The following is a 17967-nucleotide window of genomic DNA, read 5'->3' on the forward strand; positions in this document are numbered from 1 at the left end:
CTTTTAGATTCTTCATAGTGATCGGTAGATATAAATCCCAAGTGACTCGGAGAATATAGCAATCCCTTACCCGGCAACGGCGCCAGAAAAATGCTGCTAGCAGTCCCGGGCAACGGCGCCAGAAAAATGCTGCTAGCAGTCCCCGGCAACAGCACTAGAAAGATGCTGTTGATGTGCAACTATTCCTGACTTGATGCCTCCACGGCAACGGAGCCAGAAAAGAACTGCTCCCAGTTGCTCAACAATTAGCAATTGTCTTGCAATGGCCCACCAGCAGTGGGATCACGACAGTTTTCGAGGGTAGAGTATTCAACCCAAATTTGTTGGTTCGCCCGACAGGAAGTGAAAGAATATTCTCAAGTATTAGTAGCTGAATGTGTCAGATTCAACCACATCTGAAAGATTAGTGTCTGCAAGCAAAGTATCAGCAGCAAAGTAGTATGATAACAACGGTGCCAGAAACGATCTGTTGACGGCAGACTATTCCTAACGGTTGTATCAATGGCACCAGAAGTTGCCCGTGGACGGGAAATATTCTTTCCCGTCAACGGCGTGAGAAAAAGTATTGTAGCAGGTAGCAGCAGTGTAACGAGTAACAGCAGTGGTAAGGAACAGCAGTAGTGACAGCAGTAGCAAGTAGCAGCAGTAGCAAGTAACAGCAGTAGCAAGTAACAGCAGTAGAGTAAAACAAGTAACAGCAGCAGCGACAGTAGTAACAGCATCAGAGCAAAGCAAGTAACAACAGCAGCGACAGTAGTAACAGCAGCAGAGCAAAACAAGTAATAGCAGAAGTGGGACAAACTCGTAGGCAATGGGTCAGTGATTTGTTTGGATAACATTCATCATGGAACAGTTGTAACACGAAGAGATATGTGGCTAGCTCCCGTTCGTCAATGTGATGTAGGCATGCATTCCGTGTGTCGTCATACGTGCTTAGGGAAAAGAACTTGCATGACATCTATTGTCCATCCCTCCCGTGGCAGCGGGGTCCAAAAGGATACTACGGGATATTAAGGTTCTCCTTTTAATAAAGAACCGGAGCAACGCATTAGCACTTGGTGAACACATGAACTCCTCAAACTATGGTCATCACCGGGAGTGGTTCCGGTTATTGTCACTCCGGGGTTGCCGGGTCATAACACATAGTAGGTAACTACAACTTGCAATATCGGATCTAAAACACACATATATTGGTGACAACATAATAATTTCAGATCTGAAATCATGGCACTCGGGCCCTAGTGACAAGCATTAAGCATGGAAAAGTAGTAGCAACATCAATCTCAGAACATAGTGGGTACTAGGGATCAATCCCCGTCAAAACTAACTCGATTACATGATAGATCTCATCCTACTCATCACCGCCCAGCGAGCCTACGAATAGATTACTCACGAACGATGAAGAGCTTCATGGAATTGGAGAGGGAAGAAGGTTGATGATGACGATGGCGATAATTTCCCCTCTCCGGAGCCCAAAACGGACTCCAGATCTGCCCTCCAGATGAAGAACAGGATGTGGCGGCGCCTCTGTATCGCAAACGCGATGAAATCTTCTCTTCTGATTTTTTCCGGACGAAAGTGAATTTATAGAGTTGAGTTTGGGGGCGGCAGAGCCACGTGGGCCCCACAAGCTTGGTTGTCGCGGCCAGGGGGGGCACGACAACAGGGCTTGTGGACCACTGGCCCATCCCCTCCGGTGGATCCTTGCGCAGGTATTTTTCATATTTTACAGAATTATTCTTCGTAAATTTCCAGGACGTTCTGAGAACTTTCATTTCTGCACAAAAACAACACCATGGCAATTTTGCTGAAAACAGCGTCAGTCCGGGTTAGTTCCATTCAAATGATGCAAATTAGAGTCCAAAACAAGGGCAAAAGTGTTTGGAAAAGTAGATACGATGGAGACGTATCAGATATCCATTGACACATGCCAAATAAAAGGAAACAAGATACCAATTGAAGGAAAACAAACACGAGGTATCTAGTTTCCAAAAGAGAGCTAGATTCCAAACAAACCAAACCCTCGACAAATTTTCATGATGGCACAAAGCATCATAAAGATCAAGACTTGCCTCCCATCAACACACTTGATGGGCATCAAAAGATTTTATGATGGACGAATAAAGAGTGTTCTAAAGAAAATAGGATAGCTCCCCTAAGGGATGTGCATTATATAGAATTTGCATTTAAATACAAAATGGACAAGATGGGATCATCACTTTCTCTATATCTATAAAAACACTAGACATGTTAAAATAGATCCACAAGAGGCAAGGAAGACAAACGAAACACAAAATCCAATGTAAAGACGATTAGCAATTTCTACCACATGCTGGGAATACCAATTGTCAAGGAAAAGAAGTATTTTGGAAATAATACTCATTGGTAGATCACAAATATATCCAACATCATCTTTTACCCCTAAAAGGCAAGCAAATGACACTTGTAGAGATAACATGCCACCTAGGAACAAGATAATTTACAATATCAACACTAAGTGGCAATACCTCAAATGTACACATTTTCTAGGCTTGTAATATGCACATAGCATATTACTCCCCCATAATGTTATAACCCAACAATATTAACAAGTGGCAAATTAAAACCAACAAGAGATAATTAATGGACCATATTGAATTTGAATTTCTCATGAGTAAGACATACCACATAGAGACTACATAATCTTGAAATATCAATACTAAGTGGTATTCCCCATGCATACACATTTATAGGATTGTGAGGTGTGCAAAGCACATCACTCCCCCACAATGGGATAATCCATTAATCTCTCACAAGAGCCAACAAAGATACAAACAAGATGCAAAAAAGGCTCGATACAAGACTCACATGTATATGATGTGCAAACCAACATACACATACTCGATTACTCAAGATAAGCAAGTTGGAAGCACAACATATACAAACACATGCAAGGTACAAAACCACAACATGCAAAGGGGAAAGTAACTAACAATGTAAACAGTTTAAGTACAAGTTACCGTAAGGAGGCACATTGGATATAAGATAGAAACTCGATAATCCAAATGACTTGGCTTGAGATAATATGAATGATGCAGACCCCTTAATTCCTCATTATGTATCAAAGTCTCCAATGTCCTCCACAATCACCTATTGATCAAGTTTGAGCTTGTTGGTCCCCAACCACGTTGGATCCTAAGAGGTTAGTCACAATAGGCTTGGCAACCCAAATGGTACTTTTCTTGACACCACTTTGAGTACCAACAAACTTGGCAAACACATTGCCAACCTTATCCTTCCCAAGAGAATAGATATCATCAATAATGATTGGGTTGGATAAATTACCTCTCGTGCAAGAAGAAGCGAAGTGGCCCTTCTCATGACATAAGTAGCAACATCTACCCTTTAATTTCTTCCCTAATGATTTCTCAACATGAGGAGTGTTGGCTTGGGTCTTCTTGGGAAGAGGCATTTCTTCAACTTATAGTTGAGTATGTGATTGAACTTGTGGTCGCTTCCCTTGTTGCTTGTGACTTTGGGGCTTCTTCTTTAGTGGGCAAGATCTAACATGGTGCCCTTAAATTTTGCACTTGAAGCAAATAATCTTGGCCGAATTCTTGACTTGTTCTTGGCCCTTCTTCTTGAAGTTTTTGGACTTCTTCTTCTTGTTGGAGTTGAATTCAAGTCCATCTTTGTCATTCGGGGATTTTTTCCCAGACAAGACATTGTTGAGTGTGGACATCCCTTCATGACTCTTTTCCAAGTCTTTCTTCAAAGAAGTGACTTGGGCCTTGAGCTCTTCGATTTCCTCTACATGGTTAGTATCAACACAAGTACTATAGGAAGTATAAGCTTCATTGCTAGAGCAACAAGGCAAGGAAAGTACTTCATCACAAGAGGTAGCAACATTATGAGTAGAAGAATTACGAGGACTAGCACATGGAAATATAGCATTTTGACTAGAAGTAGTGCCATTGTCCACATGAGGTCCACTTGATGTTACCTTGGTAGTAATAGCCTCATGAGCTAATTTTAGCACATTATGGGATGCTAGAAGATCATCATGAGAGCTTGTGAGCATTACATGACTTTCTTCCAATTTCCCATAATTGCTAGATAGCAACTCAAGTTGAGCCCTTAGCTCAACATTATCCTTTAAAATGGATGCTTCACAAGAAGTAGAGTTAGTAGCACAAGCATCATCATTAGCAATAAGAGGAGAAGGCAACTTGGCAAGCTCTTTAGCATATCAAGCTTCAAGTTGAGTATTGGACTCGGTGAGTTCGATGAGCGAACTCCTAATAGCCCTTGAGCCATTTTCTAGGTGCTCATAGTCCTCAATGAGTTTAGCATGTGCAACTTCAAGCTTATCATTTTTAGTTTTAAAATCATTAGCCACCTCGAGAGCTCTATCATGGGATTCCTTTAATCTAGATAATTCTAGAGCAAAGGTTTCCTCAAGAGATTCCTTCGTGGTTTGTTCATTTGCAAGAGCTTGAGATAGCTCCGCTATCTCATTAGCGTAATCACGCTCATGACCTTCCATTGTCTCAATGGTGGCCTCATGATCCTCAAGATGAGCTTCCAACTCCTCAATGTATTTCTTGCCCTCAGTGGCAATAGACATGATTTCCAAGAAGTTGGAACAAGCAAGTTTATTCTTATAAAGAGATTTAAAAATCATTTCACCCTTAATTTTTAAGGATGCAATATTATCACTCTCTTCATCATTATCCTCACCCCCATTATCATCAACATCATCATCATGCGATATATTGGGATTCAAAGTAGGAGATACCTTTGAAGCCTTAGCCATAAAGCAAAAGTGAGTAACAATAGATGATGATGTAGGATCCCTTGAAGCATCATTCAAGGCCACATATTGTTCCAAGGAGTGATGAATTTCCTCTACATTGTTAGCACAACAACTCGAGGAAATAGATACATTTTTATCATGGCAACAAGATATAGGAAGCATATCATCACGAGATTTAGTCAAGAAGTTTTTACATCGTATTCAAGGACTATCAACACAAGCATGTAAAAATATTAGAGTGCTCGGAGTGTTAACACCCAAAGATGAAGCATTGCAATAATATAGTGATGAAGGATCGTCAACAATAAACCCACTATCATCATTGCAAATATCACCACTACTCACCATATCATTACCTTGTGGCAATCCACATGTAGGTGAAGTAGATGAAGTTGAGAAGACCACACGACCGGAGGTGGAGGGAGAACAATCATCCCTACAAATCTTGGACACACCATATTTATCTTGAAGCTTTCTCCAAAACTCATGAGCATCCCGGAATGGCATGAGTTGAAATATAACTACATTGCTCAAAGCATCAAAAAGCACATTAGAAGCTTGAGCATTGAGATAAGATTTTTTCTCATCCTCTAAAGATATATTTTGAGAATCCTTTGGAGGAGAAAAACCCATATGTACAATTCGCTCGAAATTTGGGTACATGACCCTAAAGGGATTAAGCATGTGAATTACCCAAACATCAAAAATTGTGCCATCGAAACTAGGAGTGTTAGAGAATCCTAATCCCCTAGTCGACATCCTTACTCTCTAGGTGGTTAAACCTAATAAAGAGAGACATAGCTATCATACCATTTGAAAGGACGTGGATGTCGCCTAGAGGGGGGTGAATAGGCGCTTTAAAATAATTACGGTTTAGGCTTCAAAAAACGTGGAATAAAACTAATGTTTAATTTGTCAAGCACAAAACCTAAAACAACTAGGCTCAACTATGTGCACCAACAACTTATGCTAAGCAAGATAAACAACTAAGTGATAGCAAGATATATGACAAGAAACAATATGGCTATCACAAAGTAAAGTGCATAAGTAAAGGGTTCGGGCAAGAGATAACCGAGGCACGCGGAGACGATGATGTATCCCTAAGTTCACACCTTGCAGATGTTAATCTCCTTTGGAGCGGTGTGGAGGCACAATGCTCCCCAAGATGCCACTAAGGCCACCGTAATCTCCTCATGCCCTCGCACAATGCAAGATGTCGTGATTCCACTAAGGGACCCTTAGGGCGGTCACCGAACCCGTACAAACAAGGTTGGGGCAATCTCCACAACTTAATTGGATTGGAGGCTCCCAACAACACCACGAAGCTTCACCACAATGGCATATGACTTTGAGGTGACCACAAATGCCCGAGGCAATCTCCACAACTTAATTGGAGACCCCGACGCTTGCCCGGAGCTTTACACCATAATGATTGAGCTCCGAAGCACCACCAAGCTTCTAGGGGTACCAAGTACCCAAGGGTAATAAGCTTCTCAAATTCTCACTTCCACGTATTACCGTGGAGAACTCAAAATGATGCACCAAATGCAATGGTAAGGGCACACAGAGTGCCCAGGTCCTTCTCTCCCAAATCCCACCAAAGCAACTAATGCTAGGGAGGAAAATGAGAGGAAGAACGAAGAAGAACACGAAGAACTCCAAGATCTAGACCCAAGGGGTTCCCCTCACTTAGAGGAGAAAGTGATTGGTGGAAATTTGGATCTAGATCTCCTCTCTCTTTTCCCTCAAGAACTAGCAAGAATCATTGGAGGGATTGAGAGTTAGCAAGATCGAAGAAGGTCAACAATGGGGGAAGAACACGAGCTAAAGAGGTAAGGTTCAATGGGGAAGAAGACCCCCTTTTATAGGTGGGGAAAAACCAACCGTTATGCTTCACAGCCACCACAGAGCGGTACTACCGCTCGGTAGGTTCACCAGCCATGCTGAGTCAAAAAGGATGCGCAAATAAAGTCTGACGGGGCGGTACTACCGCTTAGTAGGTTCACCAGCCATGCCGAGGCAAAAATGATGCGCAAATAAAGTCCGACGGAGCGGTACACCACTCGTGGGAGCGGTACTACCGCTTGGCACAAACGGTACTACTCCTCGCCACAGAAACTGCCTTAACTTTCGCATACGGACTCCGAATTCAACGAAACCAAGTTTATTGGAAAGCTAACGACATGGGATAACACAATATTGATATAAATATCAATAAGAAGTAAGTGAGAAAAGTCCCATAAGAAAATGGTGAGAACCCTTCTTCGAATAAGATTGGTAAAAACTCCCAACATCGAAAACATCATAGAAGATGCATATGGACTCCGTTTTTGATGAACTCGAGCGTGTCATGAAGATGACCATAAGCTATAAAATTCAAAAAGGGAAACACCAAACAAGAACCAAGAAGTATGATGCAAGGATGCAAATGGTTTGAGCTCTCAACGAACGATACGATCATGCTACTCACTTGAGAGCCCCCCTTGACAGTACGGCAATCTATCCTAAAACCGAAACCCTATCAAGGGCAAACCTATACCTTGCACCTGGTCCTCTTGAGCTAGATGACGATGATCTTGGCTTCCTCAAATGGACCACCTTTCTTGATTGTGCTGGCTTGATGAAGACTAGTTGCTTGCTCCCCCATACACACTATGGGTGAGCCACTCTTCAGCATATCTTCACAAGTCCATTGCCACCATCCTCCACCACTTGACGTCATCCTCCATGGGTTGTATGGGATCTTCCTCTTGATGCAAGCCCATGGAAACACACCTGACCCCACATAGAACTCTCACTAGGACCATGGATTAGTACACAAACACGTAATGGACAATGCTTACCGTACCATGGGATCACTTGATCCCTCTCGGTATATCTTGTACGCTTTGTGTGTTGATCATCTTGATTTACTCTTTGTCTGGCGATCTTGATCAACCTTGTGTCTCTATGACCATTCTTTGGATAATACCTTGAATACCACCTTGGTCATCATATAAACTCCTTGAACCCAACAGATGGACTTCAAGAAGTGCCTATGGACAAATCCTATAAATATAACTTAAGGAAACCATTAGTCCATAGGAATTGTCATCAATTACCAAAACCACGTATGGGGAGATATGCTCTAACAATTAGATTATGTTAATGTTGTTGGGAGCTGCCACTAGTGAAAGTATGAAGCCTAGGCCTTGTTTCCACCATTGAACATCCTTTACTTTCAGTTTTGTTTCATGTTTGTTTGCTCCCATTTTTATTTCAGATTTACAATACCTTGTTTTACCATCCATATCACTTGCCTTTTAACATCTCTTCGCCGAACTAGTGCACCTATACAACTGACAATTGTATTATGTGTGTTGGGGACACAAGAGACTTCTTGTATCTTAATTGCAGGGTTGCTTGAGAGAGACCATATTCAACCTCTACTTCCTTGAGTTCGATAAACCTTAGGTCATCCACTTGAGGGAAATTGTCGTTGTCCTACAAACCTCTACGCTTGGAGGCCCAACATAGTCTACATGAACAAAAGCGTGCATAGTCATTACCCACCTGCCGTGGGGGGCGTGATCGGCCCGCAAATGTCGCCGTGCACCAGTTCCAGGATCTGCTCCACTATGTAGTTTGCTTCTGCGCCAAACTAGGCATGCCTCTGCTTGCCAGTGAGACACCCGTCACATACCTGGTCGACATGGTCGATGCAGGGCAGACCGCGCACCTGTCCTTGCTGGGCGAGCTTATGGAGCGCCTGGAAGTTGAGGTGGCAGTATCTTGCATGCCACCTCCACGCCTCGTCCGTCACACACCATGCGGCAAGACAGACGGGGCGCGCGAGCTGGAGCGCGTACGGGTACAACTGGTTCCCGGCGTGTGCTACGGCGACAGAAACCCTTCTGTCGTCTCTTGAGCTTGCGTTGGTTTTTCCCTTGAAGAGGAAAGGGCGATGCGGCACAAGAGAAGTAAGTATTTCCCTCAGTTTGAGAACCAAGGTATCAATCTAGTAGGAGAATCGCGTCAAGTCCAGAGTACCTGCGCAAACACAAAAGAGCTTGCACCCAACGCTATAAAGGGGTTGTCAATCCCTTCAAGATTGATTGCAAAGTGAGATCTGAAGGCGGAAAGTGCAACGAAGTAAAAGAGTAAGGCTGAAAATATGGTGTGAAGTAGACCCCGGGGGGCCATAGTGTTCACTAGAGGCTTCTCTCAAAATAGCAAATATCACGGTGGGTGAACAAATTACTGTCGAGCAATTGATAGAACCGCGCAAAGTCATGACGATATCTAAGGCAATGATCATACATATAGACATCACGTCCGAGACAAGTAGACCGATACTTTCTGCATCTACTACTATTACTCCACACATCGACCGCTATCCAGCATGCATCTAGTGTATTAAGCTCATGACGAACAGAGTAACGCCTTAAGCAAGATGACATGATGTAGAGGGATAAACTCAAACCAATGATGAAAACCCCATCTTTTTACCCTTTATGGCAACAACAGATGCGTGCCTCGCTACCCCTTCTATCACTGGGTAAGGTCACCGCACGGTATGAACCCAAAACCAAGCACTTCTCCCATTGCAAGAATCATAGATCAAGTTGGACAAACAAAACCTACAACTCGAAGAGAATTACAAGGATATGAAATCATGCATATAAGAGATCAGAAGAAACTCAAATAAGATTCATAGATAATCTGATCATAAATCCACAATTCATCGGATCTCGACAAACACACAGCAAAAGAAGATTACATCAGATAGATGTCCATGAAGATCATGGAGAACTTTGTATTGAAGATCCAAGAGAGAGAAGAAGCCATCTAGCTACTAGCTATGTACCCGAAGGTCTATGGTGAACTACTCACGCATCATCGGAGAGGTCATGGTGTTGATGAAGAAGCCCTCTGTATCGGAATCCCCCCTCCGGCAGGGCACCAGAACATGCCCCAGATGGGATCTTGCGGAGACAGAAGCTTGCGGCGGCGAAAAAGTATTTTCGTGGATCTCCTCCGTAGTTTTGGATTTTTTCTGAATTTATAGGAAAAAGAGGTAGGGCAGACGAGCCACACGGGGCTCACAAGCCTGCTAGGCGCGGGCCCCACTAGAGGCGCCTAGGGGGATTGTGGGGTCCCTTGGTGGCCCGTGCCTTGGTTCTCAAGTCTGGTGCGTATCTTCTGTTCTGGAAAAAATCTTTTCGGAAGTTTTATTCCGTTTGGACACCGTTTAAAATCGTCCTCTGAAAAGGGTCAAAAACACAGAAAAAACAGGAACTGGCACTTGGCACTGAGTTAATAAGTTAGTCCCAAAAAAGATATAAAAGGCATACAAAACATCCAAAGTTTGACAAGATAATGGCATGGAACCATAAAAAATTATAGATACGTTGGAGACATATCAAGCATCCCCAAGCTTAACTCCTACTCGTCATCGAGTAGGGAAGTGATAAAGACTGATTTTTTGATGTGGAATGCTACCTAGCATAGTTGTCCTTTGTAACTTCTTTCATGTGACATGAATGTTCAGATCCATAAGATTCAAAACAATAGTTTGCTATTGACATGAAAACAATAATACTTCAAGCAAACTAGCAAGGTAATCATGAACTTTTGAAATAACAAGGCCAAGAAAGTTATCCCTACAAAATTATATAGTCTGGCTATGCTCCATCATCCTCGCACAACTAATTTAAATCATGCACAACCACGGTATTGGCCAAGTAATTGTTTTTGCACTCTTACTTTCTCAAACCTTTTTCAACTATCACGCAATACGTGAGTGTGAGCCATGGATATAGCACTATAAGTGGAATAGAGTGTGGTGGTGGTTGTGAGACAAAAAGGAGGAGATGGTCACATTGACTCGGCGTATCAAAGGGCTATGGATATATCCATTAATAGATATCAATGTGAATGAGTAGGGATTGCCATACAAAGGATGCACTAGAGCTATAAGTATGTGAAAGCTCAAAAGGGGAACTAGTGGGTGTGCATCCAACTTGCTTGCTCACGAAGACCTAGGGCAATTTGAGGAAGCCCATCATTGGAATATACAAGCCAAGTTATATAGTAAAGATTCCCACTAGTATATGGTGGTGAAAAAATGAGAGGCTCTCAATCATGAAGAACATGGTGCTATTATGAAGCACAAGTGTGGAAAAAGATAGTAGCATTGTCCCTTCTCTCTTTTTCTCTTTTTTTTATTTGGGCTCTTGGGCCTCTTTTTTCTCTCCTTTTTTTTATTATGGGCATCTTTGGCCTCTTTTTTTATTTTTTTTATTTCCTCACACGGGACAATGCTCTAATAATGATGATCATCACACTTTTATTTACTCACAGCTCACAGCTTAGAACGATGAAGACTCTATAGGAAATGCCTCCGGCAGTGTACCGGGATGTGCAACGATCTAGCTTGGCGTATGACGTTGAAACATCTTGCTAGCTATCTTACGATCATGCAATGGCAATATGAGAGTGACGTCACAAGTCATGAGACGGAACGGTGGGAGTTGCATGGCAATATATCTCGGAATGGTTATGAAAATGCCATAGTAGGTAGGTATGGTGGCTGTTTTGAGGAAGGCATATGGTGGGTTTGTGCACCGGCGAAAGTTGCGCGGCACTAGAGAGGCTAGCAAAGGTGGAAGGTGAAAGTGCATCTATACCATGGACTCACATTAGTCATCAAGAACTCACATACTTGTTGCAAAAGTTTTTATTAGTAATCGAAACAAAGTGTTAAATGCATATCCCTAGGGGAAGGGTTGGTAGGTGTTAACCATTGCGCGATCCCAACCGCAACACAAAGGATGACAATCAATAGAACAATTATGCTCCGACTTCCTAACATAGCGGTTCACCATACGTGCATGTTACGGGAATCACTAACTTCAACACAAGTATTTCTAGATTCACAACACCCTACTAACATAGCTCTTAATATTACCAAATCCACGTCTCAAAACTAATTGAGAGGAATCACACTTCTCTTTCTACTCAATGCACATGAAGATGGAAGTTTTTGTATCCTCTTTGGGTACCTATCACCTTTGGGACTACTTTCATAGCACAAACCAACTACCAAGTCACGCACCGCCATGCTCTATAAGATCTAAGTGAAGCATATAGAGCAAAATTATCTAGCTCAAAAGATATAAGTGAAGCACGATGAGCATTCTAGCAAAATCACGATGAGTGCATGTCTCTCTCAAAAGGTGTGCATAAAGGATGATTGTGACACAACAAAAATAAAAGACTCATACGATACAAGACGCTCCAAGAAAAACACATAGCATGTGGTGAATAAATATATAGTTCCAAGTAATGTTACCGATGGATTGAAGACAAAAGAGGGGATGCCTTCCAGGGGCATCCCCAAGCTTAGGATTTTTGGTGTCCTTGAATTTGTCTTGGGATGCCTTGGGCATCCCCAAGCTTGTTCTCTTTCCACTCTTTACCCATTTTTCCATGAGAACATCACCCAAAACTTGAAAACTTCACAACACAAAACTTAAACAGAAACTCGTGATATCATTAACACAAGAAAACAAACTACCACCTCTTTATGTACTGTAAAAATCTTGAATTCTATTTATATTGGTGTTAAATTACTGTATTCTCACTTCTCCATGGCTAGTACCCCCCGATACTATCCATAGTTTCATCAAAACAAGCAACCAACTCAACAAAATCAGAATCTGTCAAAAACAGACCAGTCTGTAGCAATCTGTATACTTCGTATACTTCTGGTACCTCAAAAATTCTGAAACATTACGACTGCCTGGGCAAAAGTCATATCAACCAGAATCAAAAAGAATAAACTCAAAAGCTCTTTCTGAATAAAAACTAAAAATAATCTCGTGAGTGAAAAGTTTCTGTCTTTTTCGAGCAGGATCCAACAACCATCACCAAGACTAGTCATAAAGGTTTTGCTTGGCTCAAACACAAAAAGAAACACAAAAAACACGATCATAATAGAATTATGATGGTGTGGACGCAACAAAATAGAAAGAAAAGGATAAATTCATTGGGTTGCCTTCCAACAAGCGCTATTGTTTAACGCCCTTAGCTAGGCATAAGGCGATAGAATCACGTATCGTCGTCTTTGGTGCTCAAACCATAAGTAGCCCTCATCATAGATTCATAAGGCAATATTATTTTCTTTCTAGGAAAATGCTCCATGCCCTTCTTGAAAGGAAATTGAAATCTAATATTCCCTTCCTTCATATCGATGATAGCACCGATGGTCCTTAGGAAAGGTCTACCAAGAATGATAGGGCATGTAGGATTGCAATCAATGTCAAGCACAATGAAATCCACGGGTACATAGTTCATATTTTCAATAATAAGAACATCATTGATCCTTCCCATGGGTTTCTTGACAATAGAATCCGCAAGATGCAAATTAAGAGAACACTCCTCAATCTCATTAAACCCAGAACATCACATAAAGACTTTCGAATCGCGGAAACACTAGCACCCAAATCACACAAAGCATTGCATTCGTAGTTTTTGATTTTGATTTTGATAGTAGGTTCCCACTCATCATTAAACTTTCGAGGGATAGAAACTTCCAATTCAAGTTTCTCTTCAAGAGATTTTATCATAGCTTCGACGATATGATCAGTAAAGGCCATGTTTTGGCTATAAGCGTGTGGAGAGTTTAGCATGGATTGCATCAAAGAAATGCATTCAATCAAGGAGCAAATATCATAATTGAATTCCTTGAAATCCAAAGTAGTAGTTTCATTACTACTCAAGGTTTTAATATCTTCTACTCCACTTTCAATGCTTTTAGCATCAATATAGATGGACTTCGAATCATTGGGCATTTTTCAACCAAAGTGGATTCATATCCAGCCCCATCATCATTAGGTTTGACACAAGAAAACAAAGATTCAATGGGAGTCACACCAAGCACTTTAAGATCTTCGTGATTCTTATCACGAGAACACGCCCTTTTAAGCCATTCATGTCTAGCGCGAATTGGGCGGTTCTTTCTTTGCTCTCACTCATGGAAACACGCATAGCTTTCAAAGTTTCATCCATATTGATCTTGGGAGGAGCACATCTAACTTTCAAAGCATCAATATCACTAGACATTCTATCAACGCTCCTAGCCAAATCGTCAATTTTGAGTAGTTTTTCCTCTATGGACGCATTGAAAATCTTTTGCGAGTTGATAAACTCTTTGATATTAATGTCTAGATCAGAGGGTAATCTATTGTAATTTCCATGAGTATTGTTGTAGGAATTGCCAAAGTTATTAGAGTGGTTACTAGGAAAAGGCCTAGGAACATAGTTTCCTCTAAAAGCATTGTTGTTGCCAAAATTCTACCAACAAAATTAACGTCCAAGCTAGCGTTGCTACTCTCAATCAAGGAAGACAAGGGTATGTTATTAGGATCTAAAGGAGCACTTCTACTAGCAACCAAATTCATTAACTCATCCATCTTAGCACTCAACGAGTTAATTTCTTCTATAGCGTGTACCTTCTTACTAGTATGTGACCTTTCAGTGTGCCACTGAGAGTAGTTCGTCATGATATTGTCTAGGAGTTTTGTGGCTTCTACTAACATGATTTCCATGAACGTTCCACCTAAGGCGGAGTCCAAGATATTTCTAGAAGCAAAATTCAAGCCAGCGTAAAAGATTTGTATAATCATCCAAAGACTCAAGCCATGAGCGGACAATTTCTAATCATCAATTTCATTCTCTCCCAAGATTGTGCAACGTGTTCATTATCAAGTTGCTTAAAATTCATGATATCATTACGGAGAGAAATAATCTTAGCCGGCAGAAAATACTTGAATATATAAGCATCTTTGCACTTATTCCAAGAATCAATACTATTTTTGGGCAAAGATGAAAACCAAGTTTTTGCTCGATCTCGCAATGAGAAAGGAAAAAAGCTTCAATTTAATCACATCATTAACCACATCTTTCTTCTTTTGCATATCGCAAAGCTCAATGAAGGTATTAAGATGGGATGCGGCATCCTCACTAGGAAGGCCGGAGAATTGCTCTTTCATAACAAGATTCAGCAAAGCAGCATTCATTTCTTATGATTCCACACTAGTGACGGGAGCAATCGGAGTACTAATAAAATCATTGTTATTAGTATTCGAGAAGTCACAAAGTTTGGTGTTTTTAGTCATGGTGACTTCAGCAAGCAAGCAAGCACACAAGCGAACAGAAAGCAAGCGAGAGAAAAGGGCGAATGAAAAAGGCAAACAAAGAAAAGGACAAAAAAATGTATTTTTTTTGTTTTTCAGAAGTGGGGGAGAGGAAAACGAGAGGCAAAAAAGTAAATCCAAGAGATGAGTTTGCGACACTTACTTGGAAGAGTTCTTGACTTGATCCTCCCCGGCAATGGCGCCAGAAATTCTTATGCTACGGCAAAAGAAAACCTTCTGTCGTCTCTTGAGCTTGCCTTAGTTTTTCCCTTGAAGAGGAAAGGGCGATGCAGCACAGGAGCAGTAAGTATTTCCCTCAGTTTGAGAACCAAGGTATCAATCCAGTAGGAGAATCACGTCAAGTCCAGAGTACCTGCGCAAACACAAAAGAGCTTGCACCCAACGCTATAAAGGGGTTGTCAATACCTTCAAGATTGATTGCAAAGTGAGATCTGAAGGCGGAAAGTGCAACGAAGTAAAAGAGTAAGGCTGAAAATATGGTGTGAAGTAGACCCGGGGGCCATAGTGTTCACTAGAGGCTTCTCTCAAAATAGCAAATATCACGGTGGGTGAACAAATTACTGTCGAGCAATTGACAGAACCGCGCAAAGTCATTACGATATCTAAGGCAATGATCATACATATAGGCATCACATCCGAGACAAGTAGACCGATACTTTCTGCATCTACTACTATTACTCCACACATCGACCGCTATCCAGCATGCATCTAGTGTATTGAGTTCATGACGAACATAGTAACACCTTAAGCAAGATGACATGATGTAGAGGGATAAACTCAAACCAATGATGAAAACCCCATCTTTTTACCCTTGATGGCAACAACACGATGCTTGCCTCGCTACCCCTTCTGTCACTGGGTGAGGTCCCGCACGATATGAACCCAAAACCAAGCACTTCTCCCATTGCAAGAATCATAGATCAAGTTGGCCAAATAAAACCCACAACTCGAAGAGAATTACAAGGATATGAAATCATGCATATAAGAGATCAGAAGAAACTCAAGTAAGATTCATAGATAATCTGATCATAAATCCACAATTCATCGGATCTCGACAAACACATCGCAAAAGAATATTACATCGGATAGATCTCCATGAAGGTCATGGAGAACTTTGTATTGAAGATCCTAGAGAGAGAAGAAGCCATGTAGCTACTAGCTATGGACCCGAAGGTCTATGGTGAACTACTCACGCATCATCGGAGAGGTCATGGTGTTGATGAAGAAGCCCTCATTGTCCGAATCCCCCCTTCGGCAGGGCACCAGAACGTGCCCCAGATGGGATCTTGCAGAGACAGAAGCTTGCGGCAGCAGAAAAGTATTTTCGTGGATCTCCTCCGCAGTTTTGGATTTTTTCTGAATTTATAGGCGAAAGAGGTAGGACAGACGAGCCACAAGGGGGCCCACAAGCCTGCTAGGTGCGGCCCCCCTGGCCGCGCCTAGGGGGCTTGTGGGGTCCCGTGGTGGCCCTTGCCTTGGTTCTCAAGTCTGGTGTGTATCTTCTGTTACGAAAAAAATCTTTTCGGAAGTTTTTTTTCCGTTTGGAGACCGTTTAAAATCCTCCTCTGAAAAGGGTCAAAAACACGGAAAAAAACAGGAACTGGCACTTGGCACTGAGTTAATAAGTTAGTCCCAAAAAAGATATAAAAGGCATACAAAACATCCAAAGTTTGACAAGATAATAGCATGAAACCATCAAAAATTATAGGTACGTTGGAGACGTATCAGCGCACTGCACCTTTGCCATGATTCGACGCTGCTGGTCATAGAGGGTGAAGATGTCGTGCTCTATCTCCGACCGGGACCCGATCTGGTCGAGCTGCCTGATGCTGATGATGTTGCTCTTCAACCGCAGGATGAAGTAGACACCGCTCAGGACACGGTGGCCGCCGGCGTGGTCGGTGAAGAGCACGCATCCGCGCCCTCTGATGTTGACGACCGATCCATCTCAGAACTTGACGGTGCCGGTGACGTGACTGTGAACCTCACTGAACGAGGCCTCCTCGTGAGACATGTTGTTGCTAGCCCCTGTGTCCAGGTACGAGACGCCGGAGTGTGCGTCCGTGGCCAGGCCCAAGTGAGCTTTAAAACGTTCCTCAATCAGCTCTACGTGCCCGTCGCGATCGCCAGGATCAGCGAATAGGTCACATACTTGCGCCATGAGGAGGTGCGTGGGGTCGGGGTCGTCCCTGCCATTCCTATGAGCGAGGAGGGCCTTCGCCTCCTTGTCGTGTTTCTTCTTCCTGCGGTCACGGACCCAGTGCCCACTGATGTTGCAGTAGCGACACTTGTCGCGGTCTTCGTCGTTGCCGGCACCGGAGTTACCGGCGTTCCTGATGTCAGCTATGCTAATGCACAAAAGTCCTTCCAATGGCGCCAGAAACAGGTGTGTCGACGGCACCAGGAATCCTTCAGCTGCGGCTACGCCTTAACGGACTTCCTAGGCAAGTATCCAAAGGATTTCCCCCGTGACCTTTGAGCCTTGTGTTGGTGTTCCCTTGAAGCAGAAAGGGTGATTTAGCACAGTGACGGTAAGTATTTCCCTCAGTTTGAGAACCAAGGTATCAATCCGGTGGAGGAGTATCACAAGATCCTGCACAAACACAAAAGCTTGCTCCCAACGCTATGAAGGGGTTGTCAATCCCTTATAGATTGTTTGCCAAGTGAGAACTGAAAGCAACAAAGTAACAAAGCAAAGTAAAAGCGGAGGTGTAAACGATGGTTGTGAATAGACCCAGGGGCCGTAGTGTTTACTAGTGGCTTCTCTCATGAAAGCAGGTAGACGGTGGGTGAACAAATTACTGTCGAGCAATGGATAGAACCGCGCAAAGTCGTGACGATATCTATGCAATGATTATATCTATAGGCATCACGTCCAAAACAAGTAGACCGATACTTTCTGCATCTACTACTATTACTCCACACGTCGACCGCTATCCAGCATGCATCTAGTGTATTAAGTCCATAAGAACA

The sequence above is a fragment of the Hordeum vulgare genome, chromosome 7H, assembly GCF_904849725.1.
Source record: "Hordeum vulgare subsp. vulgare chromosome 7H, MorexV3_pseudomolecules_assembly, whole genome shotgun sequence".
Lineage (NCBI taxonomy): Eukaryota > Viridiplantae > Streptophyta > Magnoliopsida > Poales > Poaceae > Hordeum > Hordeum vulgare.